Source organism: Cotesia glomerata, linkage group LG3 (assembly GCF_020080835.1).
Source record: "Cotesia glomerata isolate CgM1 linkage group LG3, MPM_Cglom_v2.3, whole genome shotgun sequence".
In the NCBI taxonomy this organism is placed as follows: domain Eukaryota; kingdom Metazoa; phylum Arthropoda; class Insecta; order Hymenoptera; family Braconidae; genus Cotesia; species Cotesia glomerata.
Genome location: NC_058160.1, coordinates 12295370 through 12309829, shown reverse-complemented (window position 1 = coordinate 12309829; position 14460 = coordinate 12295370). Strand labels below are relative to the sequence as shown.

General features: G+C 38.2%; 1 long non-coding RNA gene across 1 annotated transcript; it reads left to right on the top strand.

Annotated features, from left to right (window-relative positions):
- Positions 1 to 4945: 4945 nt before the first annotated feature.
- Positions 4946 to 5913, top strand: LOC123260713. The gene is made up of 3 exons (XR_006508496.1): positions 4946 to 5524; positions 5588 to 5677; positions 5751 to 5913. It is a non-coding gene; the product is annotated as an uncharacterized LOC123260713 (long non-coding RNA).
- Positions 5914 to 14460: the final 8547 nt, after the last annotated feature.

Here is a 14460-nt window from a genome sequence, read left to right as displayed (position 1 = left end):
TTGCGTTAGCGTGGATGCATTTCTGAATGAACTAAAAGCAGTTGTAGCGCAGTGTAGTACACAAAAAATCGGGATTAAATTCGGATTGAATGTATATTTAAATTTTTATTTGTCTAAAACAAGTTTCAACGCCAAATTTTTCAAAAAAAATTTGAGATTCCCAAAGAAATCAAAATTTTCAATAAAATTCAAATTTCAAAAAAAAAATTTTAATCTTACAAAAAATTTTCAAAAAATCCAAGATTTTCAAAAAAAATTTTGAATACAAAAAAGCTTTGCTCCAGTTGATGGTATCGTATTTTGAAATACACCGAATAAGCTTGACTACATGTAATTTTTCTTCTGCATTGAATTAAATGATATTCTTAAAGCTAGCAGATGAAATAAACTCATTGACCTGTTTAAGTTATACATTCTGTTGAAGAAATTCAATGCACAAATTATCAAAACTAGCAACCTGCAGTCCCTATATGACTGCCAAGAATTGCGAACTATAATAAATAAAATTTTGCTTAATTGTATAATGATTTTCGTTAAAGTGTACTTTACTTTCTTAACTATTGACATTTTTAAAGATATAAGCTCATTCCGATGTTACACTTATCAAGAGCTTTTATTTGAGTACCCACATGAATTTTTATATATTTTTCATGTATATATCATAAATTTTTCATGTATTTTTCATGTATTTTTCATGTATTTTCATAAATTTATATATATATATATATATATATATATATATATATATATATATATATATATATATATATATATATATATAAATTTATGAAAAATTGATGTGGGTACTCAAATGAAAGGTCTCGATGAGTATAATGTCGGAGTGAGCTTATATCTGTAAAAATGTCAATAATTCACAAGATATAAGGTCATTTATTAATTATGAATCTAGAGATAGAATATTTTCTGTTAATGACATTCTCTTACTAATATAGATGATAGGATTACAATTAATTCAATTGTAATGGAACCATCAAATGATGTTTCATTATTTTATCTTGTGAAAAAATATTAATAATTGATAATAATAAGACTTTTTTAGTAACCCAAATCTTGGATGATTGCTATTTTTATAATCATAGTCAACCATTCAAAATAATCAATAACAGCTCTAATATTTGGAAATTTTTATCATATATGGATTTAAACGATTTTGTTATTATTTGTTTTAATATTTTAAAGGAAAAAAAGTTCATAACTAAAATATGGATGCAAATAAAGAATTAAATTAAATAAATTTATATTATTTTTTCTTTCAGAATTTTTACAATCTGAGATGGTTACAGTTACCATCTTCCCGTACTGAAAAAAAATATATGCCGCATATACGGGGGCAAAAAAAAAGTATGTGGCGTATATATTTTATATGTGCGACGTATATGTATTTTTGCCAGCATATATGCGCATATATATTTTTTCAGTGTGGGTTCGATTATAGCAGTTATAATTTTTAATAATTACAATTATCATTTTCGATAGTAATCGTTACCATTAATAATAGTAACTAGTACAATTATCAATGATAACACCTATTCGTATCTAAAATATGATCGCATGATATGTAAAAAATATAAACTACAGTTACTAAATTTCTATACAAGCAACGTCAATATTTACAAAGTAAAATGGTAAATTTTAAAAGCAACGCTAAAAATCATACTATAATTATTGATTTGTTTGGACTGCCCACACTGAAAAAAAATATATGCCGCATATACGGGGGCAAAAAAAAAGTATGTGGCGTATATATTTTATATGTGCGACGTATATGTATTTTTGTCAGCATATATTTTTTCAGTGTGGGTGGTAAAATATATATTTTAAGAGTAGAATTTTTCTTCCTCTTCTCCTCATAGTATAAACTAAATATCGAAACGGCAATTTTTACTGTTTGAAAATGTAATTTTTTAAGATGAGAGAGTCGTTATTTATTACAGTAACAACTACTAATCACATTTTCGATATTAAATTATAAATTGTGCCTTTTACACTTTCTACATTAAGTTTTGTAATATTTACATTTGGTCACCCCGATGACTGCTGTACTGTTTGAAACTATATAAATTGACCGGAATCTGAGCGAATTTTACAGTTTACTTTTTTCCGTGTATATATTATAATATATATCAATATATGAAAAATTGATGTGGGTACTCAAATGAAAGGTCTTGATGAGTGTAATGTCGAGATGAGCTTATATCTTTAAAAATGTCAATAGTTCACGAGATATAAGGTAATTTCTAAATTATGTATCTAGAGATAGAGAATTTTCGAATGCAGCCTAAATACTTATCATAATAAATTGACTATCAGTGAGAATGATATGAAACCTTGAAAAGGCACTAATTCAAGTTAAGACCTTTGCAATGCTACTAAATTTCACTAAAAAAACCGATTTCATCATATGACTACCCTAGACACCAAATTTTTCTTATTCTCTTAATAATATAGATAACATTTCAAAAACACGAACTATCATTATTATTATTGTCTTTTTAAAAATTAAATTTTTATTTTTATCACTATTACTATTAGATCTATTATTTTATTTGTCTGTCGATTATTTTCTCTCCGTAACATTTGTTATCCATTTCTTCCTTGTCCCGACTGAGTTTATCCCCCTGTCAGCCACAATCTTATCACTAATTTATTTTTGATGGAATAATTTATAATAAAAAAGGCGCTATTTATTACTCACCTGTCTTCTTTTATTCTCTTTATTCTTCTTCTTATTTTTTTCTGTATGAATGACAGAAAATTAGGTTTCATTTTTTACTTTATAGAAAATCGATTACAGAAAAGCAGGAGAACGGGTTTTATGCTATATTAAATCCTCAAAACTGTATTATATATTCCCGAGAACGGAAGAAGGACTCAAAATCAGTACGTCGCTCCCTCGTAAAACCTGCTCGGTATTAAATGGGATGGAACGCGGATAGGGGAAGACAATATGAAGGAAATTCCCCTGCAAAGTACAACCCATTACCTTACCCAACATACCACGAGGTTCATGCTCACCTTTTCTTACTAATTTTTTTTTAAACATTTATTACAAGTTTTCTCGTTAGTTCAAAAATGCTCGTGACCAACCGGGTTTATCTTTAATTTATTTCTGGTTATTTTTAATGAGAATTTAATTGCAATTAAAATTATTTATACTTAAACTTTTAATTTTAAATTAATAAAAATTTTGAATTTAATTGCTAGGATTTTTTTTAAGGATTTATTTTAATGCAAAATTCGCGTTTGACAGATTAAGCGATTATTATATTAAATGATTAAAAAAAAAATTTTTTTTGACACAAAAAATATTTCCTCAGTGTATAATAAATCCGTTTTACCTAGTAAAGTAATTACACCTGATTACGGGATTTGAATTATTAAAATTCTTGAGAGAACTTTTTAGCAAGGTAACTCGCAACTATTTAATGAACTAAATTGGACGTTTCATTTTCAGGCACACTGTTAATATAACATAGTATAAAAAACTTTATAATTAAATTTAGTGCATTATTACATATTTTATTTATTTAATATTCTCTCTAAAGTTTTATCCGAAGAATAATTGTTAATTATTGATCGATGATAATTTTAGATATGTTTATAATTCAGCATTAAATGTTTTCGTTGAATTGATAATTAATAATCATCCCGCGGGCTTTAATTGTATTGATACCTAAAAAGCCACTTTCGAAAGTTTATTCCATGATGGAGGTAATTAGCGGGACGTTAAATTTAATAAATAATTCATCCTTTAATAATTACAGAATAAAAAAATTTTAATCATTAAATTTTATAACTAAAATAGAGATTTTAATGACGGAAATTAAAAAATTGCCGGGTGGAAAATAAAATTTCGGCAACAAAGCGAGACTTAATTATTTTCTTAGGAGATTTTTTAATAGAAGGTTTAGTTGGATTCATAAGTCTTCCAGCAGAGTGAAGGTAATATGAGTAAAATTGCAAGTTCACTAAAGAAATTGTTGGTGGGATGACTTTCCAAGGTAAAAGTCCCTATTATGAGACGATGTCCCCATTTATGATACACTACATAAAAATACTATTTTATAAAAACAAACACACCGCTAGCATACCAAAAATATAATAAATATTTCAATTCACATATTTCAAAAGCAATTTTTGACTTTTGCTCTTAATTAATTCCATACTGTTTTTAAAAAATATTTATTAAAGTGCGAGGTTTGTTATCTGTGCTCAAAGCCGCGACCGAGAATAGTAAAACGGCAACGGCTACCTAGTTTCTTATATTAGTTTAATTTCATTCTCTTCTACTTTTATGTTAAATTGTATATCAATTGAAAGCTGATGAGTCATAGAGTTCATTTCTATACATATTTATGCGTTTTTTTTATTACAATATTTTAAATCTGAGTGTCTCACAATACCTACACTTATAAACGTGAATGCCCCGGTTTATGAGACACTTTACTAGGTGTACCATGTAACACGGACATGTGTATTTCGGCTTGTCCCGATTAAGTGAGACAGTGTACATTTATAAGATTTTATATTGTTAATATGTTATATTAATTATAAAAATAGTGCAATTATATGTCATAAAATATTGGCTGTTATTAAAACCTCAAATATTTTTCTAAAATTAAGTATTTTTAGTCAAATAGCTTTAGATTATGAACCTAACCTCAAATCATAACATTGAATAACTTTGTCAACAAGTTTTTCTGTTTTTTTAATTAAATGTTTTGGATAAAGTTATAATATTTTGTTTTATATTAACTCTAAAAAGTATATTATTTATTTCAGGCTAAGTAAAAAGTAATTTATAATAAAAGCTGAGATAATGAGGGATAAACAAAATCCTAAAGAGACAAAAACTCAATCATCAAATTCAACCAAAAAGTGTTGTGTTCCAATGTGAATAATAAACTGAAGAAAAAAGTTAAAAGGCTTAAGTAATTATGATTCGTCAATTATAGAAAAAGCTTTAAAAGCAATAGAAGACATAGAGCTGTCCTTGAGAAAAGCTGCTGCTGTTTATGGAGTACCGATTGCTACCTTTGTTAGATGAAAAAGTATTAGTCCTGAGAAGGCAAAAATTAGAACTGAGCCAGCGACAGTATTATCTTTAAAAGAAGAGGATGTTATTGTTCAGTTGTTATTCTACAGAGCAGCAATAGGGTCACCTGTGACGAAAACTGACTTATTAAAGATGTATTACAATTTGTTATCATCTTAGACAATCATTCTAATGTGATAAACTGTGAATAAAATAATTTAACTAATGATGGACAACTTTTTACGGTTACATATGAATCGAGTCAAGTTAGTCTTCAAGAATCATTAACTGATAGCAATAATGTAATACGATGCCCTTCTAAAGACTTTAGTGAACACAGCCTAATTGATCAAACTATCTCTACTGATGATACAAACTTAGATATGTCTGTACAGCTCAGATAGATTACAACAGAGCTCACAAATATTCATCCTACAAATCCTATAAACAACAAAATTTATCAATTAGGTATGTAAATGTCAACCTCACATTTATGTTCGATAAATTTAATTTGATGTGACTGTTTTTTAGAATTTATGAAAGAAAATTTGGATCCTACGCCTGCAATGATTGACGAACATCGTTTTATTCATAAGTTTTCATCAATAACTGTTGATAACGGTAACGTAAAATAATTAGTTATGAACTAGTTTTAAAAATTATGATTAGAATTACGAAAAATTCATATTTTTAGATAAATCTCCCGAAAAACCTCTGAAAGAAATATTCACTTTGCCGTTGGATTATTTACTGAAGAAAAAAATAATAAAAATTGAAAAAACAGGCAAGTCAAAGTTACCATCTGTGGGGATCTCTGATGAATGGTACAAACAATTAAAAAAAGAAAAGTTAAAAAACATGAAAGAAGAAAAACTTAAAAATAAAAAATATTACAAGAAGAAAAGAAAAAGTTAATTGCTCAAGTCGAAGAATTACAAAAAAAAATCAAGAAAGAAAAATAGATTTAATTCAATAATTTTCGTTAATTAATTATTTAACTGATAAAAATTTAATTATGAGTTGATTAAAAATTAAAATAATTTCTTATTTTGTAAATAGGACTGTCTAAAATTAATAAATATATAAAATTTGATCAATTTCACTGATTTTTTAACTGTCTCAAAAATAGGGTCCTGTGGTTTGAGACACTGGGGACATGTGACTTTAAAGTGTCTCATAAATAGGGTCTCATAGGTTCTCTTAAAAAACCATAATTTAATTCATTTTTAACCAAAAAAATTACAAACACATTAGAAATATTGATTTAATAATCATCAAATTATTGTACAATGCGATTAAAAGTGTATTTTCTTCTTAAATGGATTTATTATTCGCAGAAATGTTCAACCTACCTTGAAAAGTGTCTCATAATAGGGACTTTTACCTTATGGGGGCTGGAAGAGGGGCCGTAGTCGAGGAACCATAATTAATTGGAATTCTCTGCCGACGATGCGCCCAAATAAAGAGAAACTTCGGGACAAATACTACGAGCATCCATACATTTATATACATACATAAATACACACGTAGATCTTGCGAATACCGGGACTTATATATATGATATAGCTATATTATGTACTTAGTCAACAAAAAGCTAACATAGATGCAGTTTCGAATCTCGCGGTTGCGTTTGTTCGCCGATTATTCATATCTCTCTAGAAGTTATTAATTATGTTACTTTGTAAATAATAATTATTATTATTTAAAATTAATTATTTTAAAAAAAATATAGATTGTAATAATAATAGCCAGTCCCATGGCTAAGCGGTATAACGCTTGTCATGCTTGCTTGGGACTGGTGAGGCGTGGGTTCGAATCCCGGTGTGAGCTGAAATTTAATTTTCAGTGAACACCGGTGCTCGTAACTCACGCCGGGCTGTACAGGTTTGGGTTTTTCGATGGTTTCCCCAAGCCCTGTGCTACCGGTGGGGCACAGGCAAATGCGTGCAGTTTCCCCAAAGTCGGCCCATCGCCGCATTACTCTCCAGGCTGAAAAAGTATGTAATACCGCCAAACTTATTCTGCCAAACTTAATGTACCGATCAGCCTGGAGTCCCCTTCCGGTCTCGGCCAGACCCCCATCGAGACAGAAGTCTGAAAAGCGGGGTTAAAATAAAATGAAAAAAAAAAATATTGTAATAATAATAATGAAATTTTTTAACTGTTTTTTTCTGATAAGGAATGGAATTCTCTTTAAAATGACTACCCACAAGTCTATATTGAAAAAAAGTTTGAAAAATCCAAAAGTGCACGCCTCATAACGCTCATTCATTTTTAAAGAAAAAAAAATAATATTTAAGTAGTTTCTTATATTTTTTTTTATTTTTAACTTCCCTGACTATCCCCGCGAGGTTGTCACGGTGTCTGTATGTATGTGTGTGTGTGTGTGTGTGTGTTTTTTTTTTTTTTTTTTTTTTAGGGGGGGGGAATCCTTTTTACGGATTCTAGGCATAGCTGTTTGGCCTGGATATGTGGCGACTCGACGCAGCGTCATACTAAAACTCGACACTAACGCCCCTACCCACTAAACCCTAAACCCCTTTTCCTTCTTTCCTCTAATCCCTCATGGAAACCGCCGTCAGGCATTACTTCGTGAAGGGAGGATCTAGCTACTGCTCTTCCTTCTGGTGGCTAAGGTGTTAACTACCTTCCTTCTATCTTCTGCTATTTGCTCTTTTTCTTTCGGTGGAACGCAAGTCTTTAAGGACTTCTGTTGCAAACGTGTTGGTAGCGTTCCAGGCAGCTTCTGATGACAACATTGCTTCTACTAGTGAATCTGGTTGCATTCTCTGGTTCAGGATCCTCTCCAGTTCTTCACGCTGTGGATCGAAACGAGGACATACAAAGAAGACGTGCTCCGCGTCTTCAGCAGCTCCTGGGCAGGACGGGCACTCCGAAGAGTCATCGTGCTTAAAGCGGTGTAGATACTCTCGAAAACACCCATGTCCCGACAACATCTGCGTAAGATAGTAATTGACCTCACCGTGATTCCGGTTAAGCCAAATGTCGATCCGAGGTATGAGACGGTGCGTCCACCTACCCTTCTCTGCAGCATTCCATTGTAGTTGCCATCGGCCTATGCTCTTCTGCCGTTCTTCAATTCTAAGTTCTTCAGGGATCAGTGCAGTTGACCTTTTTCGTTGGTAAAGGGCCCGTCTTTCCTCTGCTAGAACTCTAAGAGGTAGGGTTCCAGCAATGATGCACACTGCTTCTTCTGATATAGTGCGGAAGGCACTAGCTACTCGTAGGGCACTCAGTCGATATACTGGTCCAGCCTTTCTCCATGATTTTTGTGTCTTTAATGCGTCGGCCCAAATGGATATTCCGTAAGTGAGCACCGATATGACTACTGATGACAATAATAGCCTCCTGCTCTGTTTTGGGCCTCCGACGTTCGGCATCAGTCGTGCGAGACTAGCCCTTACTACTGACGCTTTGGCACTGACATGTTCCACTTGCTGCTTGAAGTTGAGTCGGGCATCAAGCATCACTCCCAAATATCGGATATAAGGTTGTGATGTGATTTCTTGTTCGCCGACTTTCAGCTTAATGGTCTCTACCACTTTTCTGCTGGTAATAAGTACTGCCTCAGTCTTGTGTTGCGCCAGTTGCAGGTTCACTGCGTCCATCCACCGGTTAACGTGCTCAAAAGTGAGATCGAACATATGATTTATCTCGTCAAGGTGTTTGGCAACGATCACTACGGCTACGTCATCTGCATATGCTACGAGTTTGACGTTTCTTGGCAGAGTTAGTCTTAATAGACCGTCATACATAATGTTCCACAGGAGCGGGCCTAGAACTGAACCTTGTGGTACCCCTCCAGTAATATCATACTCCCTCGGACCGTTCTTCGTGTCATACTTCAGGACCCTGTTTTCAAAGTAGCTTGCTACGATCTTAAGCAGGTATTCTGGTACATTCTTCTCTTGGAGGGCCTGCATTATGCATTTCCAATTGGCGGAGTTGAAGGCGTTTCTGATGTCTAGTGTCGCCACCAGGCAATACTTCTTCGTTCCACCTTTCCATCTGGTTCCTGCGATTGCTTCCTTGGCCGTATCAACAACCTGTTTGATTGCGTCCAGGGTTGATCGTTCTTTCCGGAATCCATACTGATTGTCTGCCAGGAGTAGGTCGACTACTGCTTCAATTCTCTGGTGAATTATGCGCTCAAATATCTTACCCGCCGTATCTAACATGCAAAGTGGTCGGTAAGATGACGGTTCTTCTGGTGGTTTCTTCCCTTTAGGCAACAGTACCAATCGTTGCTGTTTCCACTTACGAGGAAAAGTCCCCTCCTTGAGGCATGCATTATAAGCGTCAAGGAATAATGTTGGAGCTGCCTTTATGATGGTTTTCAAGGCTATATTAGGGATTCCGTCCAATCCCGGCGCTTTATTATTCCCTACACGGTTACAGGCCTCCAGTAGTTCTTCTTCAGTGACAGGTGGAATGTCGTCCAGTTCGCCTGGCGCCAACTGGTAATCGAAGTCGCGTTGCTGTGGGAACAGTGCAGTGACGATTTTCTAAAGAAGTTGAGGACACGTAGGTGATGGTGTGTGTGTGTGTGTGTGTGTGTGTGTGTGTGTATGTGTGTGTGTGTGTGTGTGTGTGTGTGTGTGTGTGTGTGTGTGTGTGTGTTTTTTCCCTTTTAGGGGGGGGAATCCTTTTTACGGATTCTAGGCATAGTTGTTTGGCCTGGATATGTGGCGACTCGACGCAGCGTCATACTAAAAACTCGACGCTAACGCCCCTACCCACTAAACCCTAAACCCCTTTCTCTTCTATCCTCTGATCCCCCATGGTACCGCCGTAAGGCATTTCTTCGCGGGGGGAGGAATTAGCTGCCGCTCTTCCTTCTGGTGGCTAAGATGTTATTTCTTCCTTCTAGATTCTGTCTTTTGCTCTTTTTCTCTCGATGGAACGCAGCTCTGTAAGCACTTCTGTGGCAAAAGTGTTCGTTGCATTCCAGGCAGCTTCTGAAGACAGCATTGCTTCTACGACTGACTCTGGTTGACTTCTCCTCTTCAAGATCCTCTCCAGCTCCTCACGTTTGTGATTAGAACGCGAGCACTCGAAAAGAACGTGCTCCGCATCTTCAGTGACTCCAGGGCAGGACGGGCACTCCGGAGAATCGTCATGCCTAAAGCGGTGAAGATAAGCCCGAAAACAGCCATGTCCTGACAACATCTGCGTTAGGTAGTAGTTGACCTCTCCGTGTTTCCGGTTCAGCCAAATGTCGATCTTTGGTATGAGACGATGCATCCATCTACCCTTCTCTGCGGCATCCCACTGAGATTGCCATCGTGCGATGCTGTGCTGTCTTTGTTCCGTTCTGAGTTCTTCTGCGCTCAGTGTTGTTGACCTCTTTCGTTGGTAAAGGTTCCTTCTTTCTTCAGCTAGGACTCTGAGAGGTAGAGTTCCAGAAATTACGCACACTGCTTCCTCAGATATTGTGCGGAAGGCGCAAGCTACTCTTAGGGCACTCAGGCGATATACTGGTCCAGCCTTTCTCCATGCTTCTTGTAATTCTAGCGCATCGGCCCAAATGGATATTCCGTACGTAAGCACTGATGTGACTACAGTTGCCAACAATAGTCTCCTGCTCTGCTTTGGGCCTCCGACGTTAGGCATCAATCGTGCGAGGCTTGCCCTTACTACTGACGCTTTGGCACTGACGTGTTCCACTTGCTGTTTAAAGTTGAGACGGGCATCAAGCATCACTCCCAAATATCGGATATAAGGTTGTGATGTGATTTCTTGTTCGCCGACTCTAAGATTGATGGTCTCTAACACTTTCCTGCTGGTAATAAGCACTGCCTCAGTCTTATGTTTCGCCAGTTGAAGATTCATTGTGTCCATCCACTGGTTTACTTGCTGGAATGCTAGATCAAACATGTGGTGAATCTCGTCCAGGTGTTTAGCGACAATCACTACGGCCACGTCGTCCGCATACGCTACAAGTTTAATATTTCTTGGGATCTTTAGCCTTAGAAGCCCGTCATACATGATATTCCACAGCAGTGGGCCAAGAACAGAGCCCTGCGGAACACCTCCGGTGATTTCGTACTCTTTCGGACCGTCCTTTGTGTCATATCTGAGGACTCTATCCGTGAAGTAGCTAGCTACTATTTTACTTAGGTATCCTGGCACGTTCTTCTCTTGAAGAGCTTGCATAATGCAGTCCCAGTTAGCAGAGTTGAAGGCGTTTTTGATGTCTAACGTCGCCACCAGGCAGTACTTCTTCGTACCACCCTTCCATCTGGTTCCTGCAATTGCCTCCTGGGCCGTAGTAACAACCAGATTGATCGCGTCCAGGGTTGATCGTCCTTTTCGGAATCCATACTGGTTGTTTGCCAGGAGTGGATCTGCAACTGCTTCTATTCTTTGATGAATTATGCGTTCGAATATCTTACCGGCTGTATCCAGCATACAAAGTGGACGGTAAGATGACGGCTCTTCTGGTGGCTTTTTTCCTTTAGGGAGTAGAACCAGTCGTTGTTGTTTCCATTTCCGAGGAAATGTCCCTTCCTTGAGGCACGTATTGTAAACTTTCAAGAATAACGTTGGTGCTGCCTTTATGGCTGTTTTCAAGGCAATATTAGGGATTCCGTCTAGTCCCGGCGCTTTGTTATTCCCTACGCGGTTACAAGCCTCCATTAGTTCTTCTTCCGTGACAGATGGAATGTCTTCAGGGTTTAGCTGCCTTAACTGGCCGGTGAATACCGGTTGTTGAGGAAACAGCACAGTAACAATCCTCTCTAGGAGCCGCGGACACGTAGGCGACGGCATTGGCTGGTATTTCAGGTGGGCCGTGACCACCTTGTACGGTTTGCCCCATGGGTCCTTCTCCACTTCTTCGACGAGTTCTTTCCAACAGCGTCTTTTATTATCCTTGATGGCTTTGTTTAGTTCCCGACGGGCCTTTTATACTCTGCCACCAGTTCTGCAAGGTTAGGTCGACGGAAGCCACGCTGTGATATTCTTCTTTTCCTGAGGCATTCTTTACGAAGAGCGCTGATGTGATCGTTCCACCAGTGCACCGCGGGTCTTCTATTTATGCCTCGTTTTCGTGGCATACTGGCGTCACAAGCTTCGGTCACTCTTTTTCATAAGTTCTTTAGTCTGATCTTCTGCGCATCCAGCGGTGATCGGGCCATTATCCAAAGCAGTCGTCAGCGTACCCACGTCGAAAGATTGTACTCTCCACCGAATGTGGTTAGGTAACCTACTAGTTCCTCTAGTATCCTGGTCATTTGATATCTCCCAGAGAATCGCGTTGTGGTCACTGGCAGTGTAGATATCCAGCACCTTCCAGTTGAGGTTACCTCTCGCGAGGCTGCTACTGACGAACGTGAGGTCTACGATGGAACTTGCGTCTCCTTTGGTGTAGGTTGGTGTGTCACCACTGTTGAGTAAGACTACGTCTAATGCAGTAAAAGCCTCAAGTAACGCTTTACCTCGTGCGTTAGTTAGCTTGCTACCCCAGTCTACTGCCCAGGAGTTAAAGTCGCCGGCTATCGCGACTGGATGATGCTGCTTCGCGTCCTCTGTCAGTCGATCCAGAAAGTTAGTGAAGTCAACAATAGAGAGGCTAGGTGGTGCGTAGCAGCTATAGAAGCGAACGCCATCTACTGATACTGCTACAAAGCCGGCATTGCAATTATTAACTACGCTCTGGAATGGGAGCTTGCCACAGGACCAAATGACGGCCCTAGTGGTCGTGTCCGTTTCCCATAATTTGCCTTTAAGGCATTTATATGGCTCAGCTATTAGTACAAGGTCAGGCCCTAGTTCACGCACTGTCTGCAGAAGCAAGTCATGTGCAGCCTCACAATGATTGAGGTTGAGCTGCAGTATCTTCATGTTCTTTTGTTTATTAACCTCTGAAGCGCCTCTTGGAATACCGGGCATTTGTGGTTGCCGGCGTAGTGGGCAGAGTTCTCTGCGCTTTGGTTTTCAGCGCATAATGCACATTTGGCTGGATTCTTACAACCAGCGATCTTGTGCCCCTCTTGTCCGCACCTGATGCAAAGCTTAGATCGGTCTACGCTACTTTTGCACTGAAATCCATGATGCCCGAAGTGCCAGCACTTGAAACATTGGGTTGGTCTTCTCGTGGCTCTAATTCGGCAGTTTACCCAGCCGATACGGATTTTACCGCTTCCTTCCAATATCTTCCGCGCTGCAGCTGCTGGTAGAGTCACTACGGCAGTCTGGGTACCTCTGTAGGCCTTTCGGATCTTAATTGCCTCTAGCGATACCTCGCAGGATTCTCCGGTTGCCATCTGCAAGGCGGCTTGAATGTCTTCCCTGGTTGTAGTGTCATCAAGGTCTCGGATTTCGACGTCTTCCTGTGGACCTTTGCAGATCACTTTGGCCTCTTCTTGTAGGATGCCCTCGATGGTTTTCTGTAAAGCTTGGCCTTTATCGTAGCTCTTCCTAGAGAGCGTAATCAGCATGTTTCCGGCCCTAGTTTTATGGATCTTATCCACCGTAGTACGGACCTGCTCGTCAGGGACATCATTTTTTATTTTACGCAAAATCTCAGCGTACTTCGCCGGCTCAGCTGGGCGGATGATCAGTGCGTCTGGCCTGATCCACTTTCGCGATTTCTTCCGTTTAGGTTCAGGACGGGGCTCCTCGGGAAATTGCTTTGGGAGCTGTTCTTTCCTTTGCCTTCTTTTGTTCTTTCTTGGACTGGACTTTCTGCCAAGCAATCGCTTTTGTCCGTTCGTCCCTTTGCATTGTCGCTCTTTGTGGAGGGCTTTGTCTCAGGTCCTTCTTCTTGGTGACTTGGCTGCACGTTGGGTCTGGAGAGGATCGATCTTTCCTTTTTCCAGTCTTCGTGACAGTTTCTCGTTTGTCTTCGATGACCGATTCACCGTCACCTTCGGCTCCGGTATCCATTGCTTCGTCAGTCACAACTACAACTTCGTTGGTTTGCCCCGGTGTAGCACGGGGAGTGCGTCGCGATGCTAATCGCCATTCTTCATCCAGTTTTTTGAACCTTCGAAGGGCGTTAGTTGCACTAGTCGCCTTGGTCTTGATCTCCTTGTGGATATTGACTTTTGACTGAACGAGATTATTTAACTCATTAGTCAGCTCCTCCAGGCGTTCCAGCGCTTGCGCTCTCCTCATTTCAGCGCCCGCTTCAATCGCTGCTTGTTGGGCATGAAGCCCGTTTTCATTCTTGTTTGTTTCCTGTGAATTACTCATACTTTTTGATTTACCAGCGCATCGTACGGAGTGGAGCGGGTTGTCATAACTAGGAACGGGTGTACCCTCGGAGATAGTACTCCTACCCCAGTTCCCTGAGGCCTAGCCGACACTTAGCCAGTCCCGGAATACACGGACGGACCAGACTCGCTCGGAGCGGTGAAGATTCCGACCTCTAACACTCA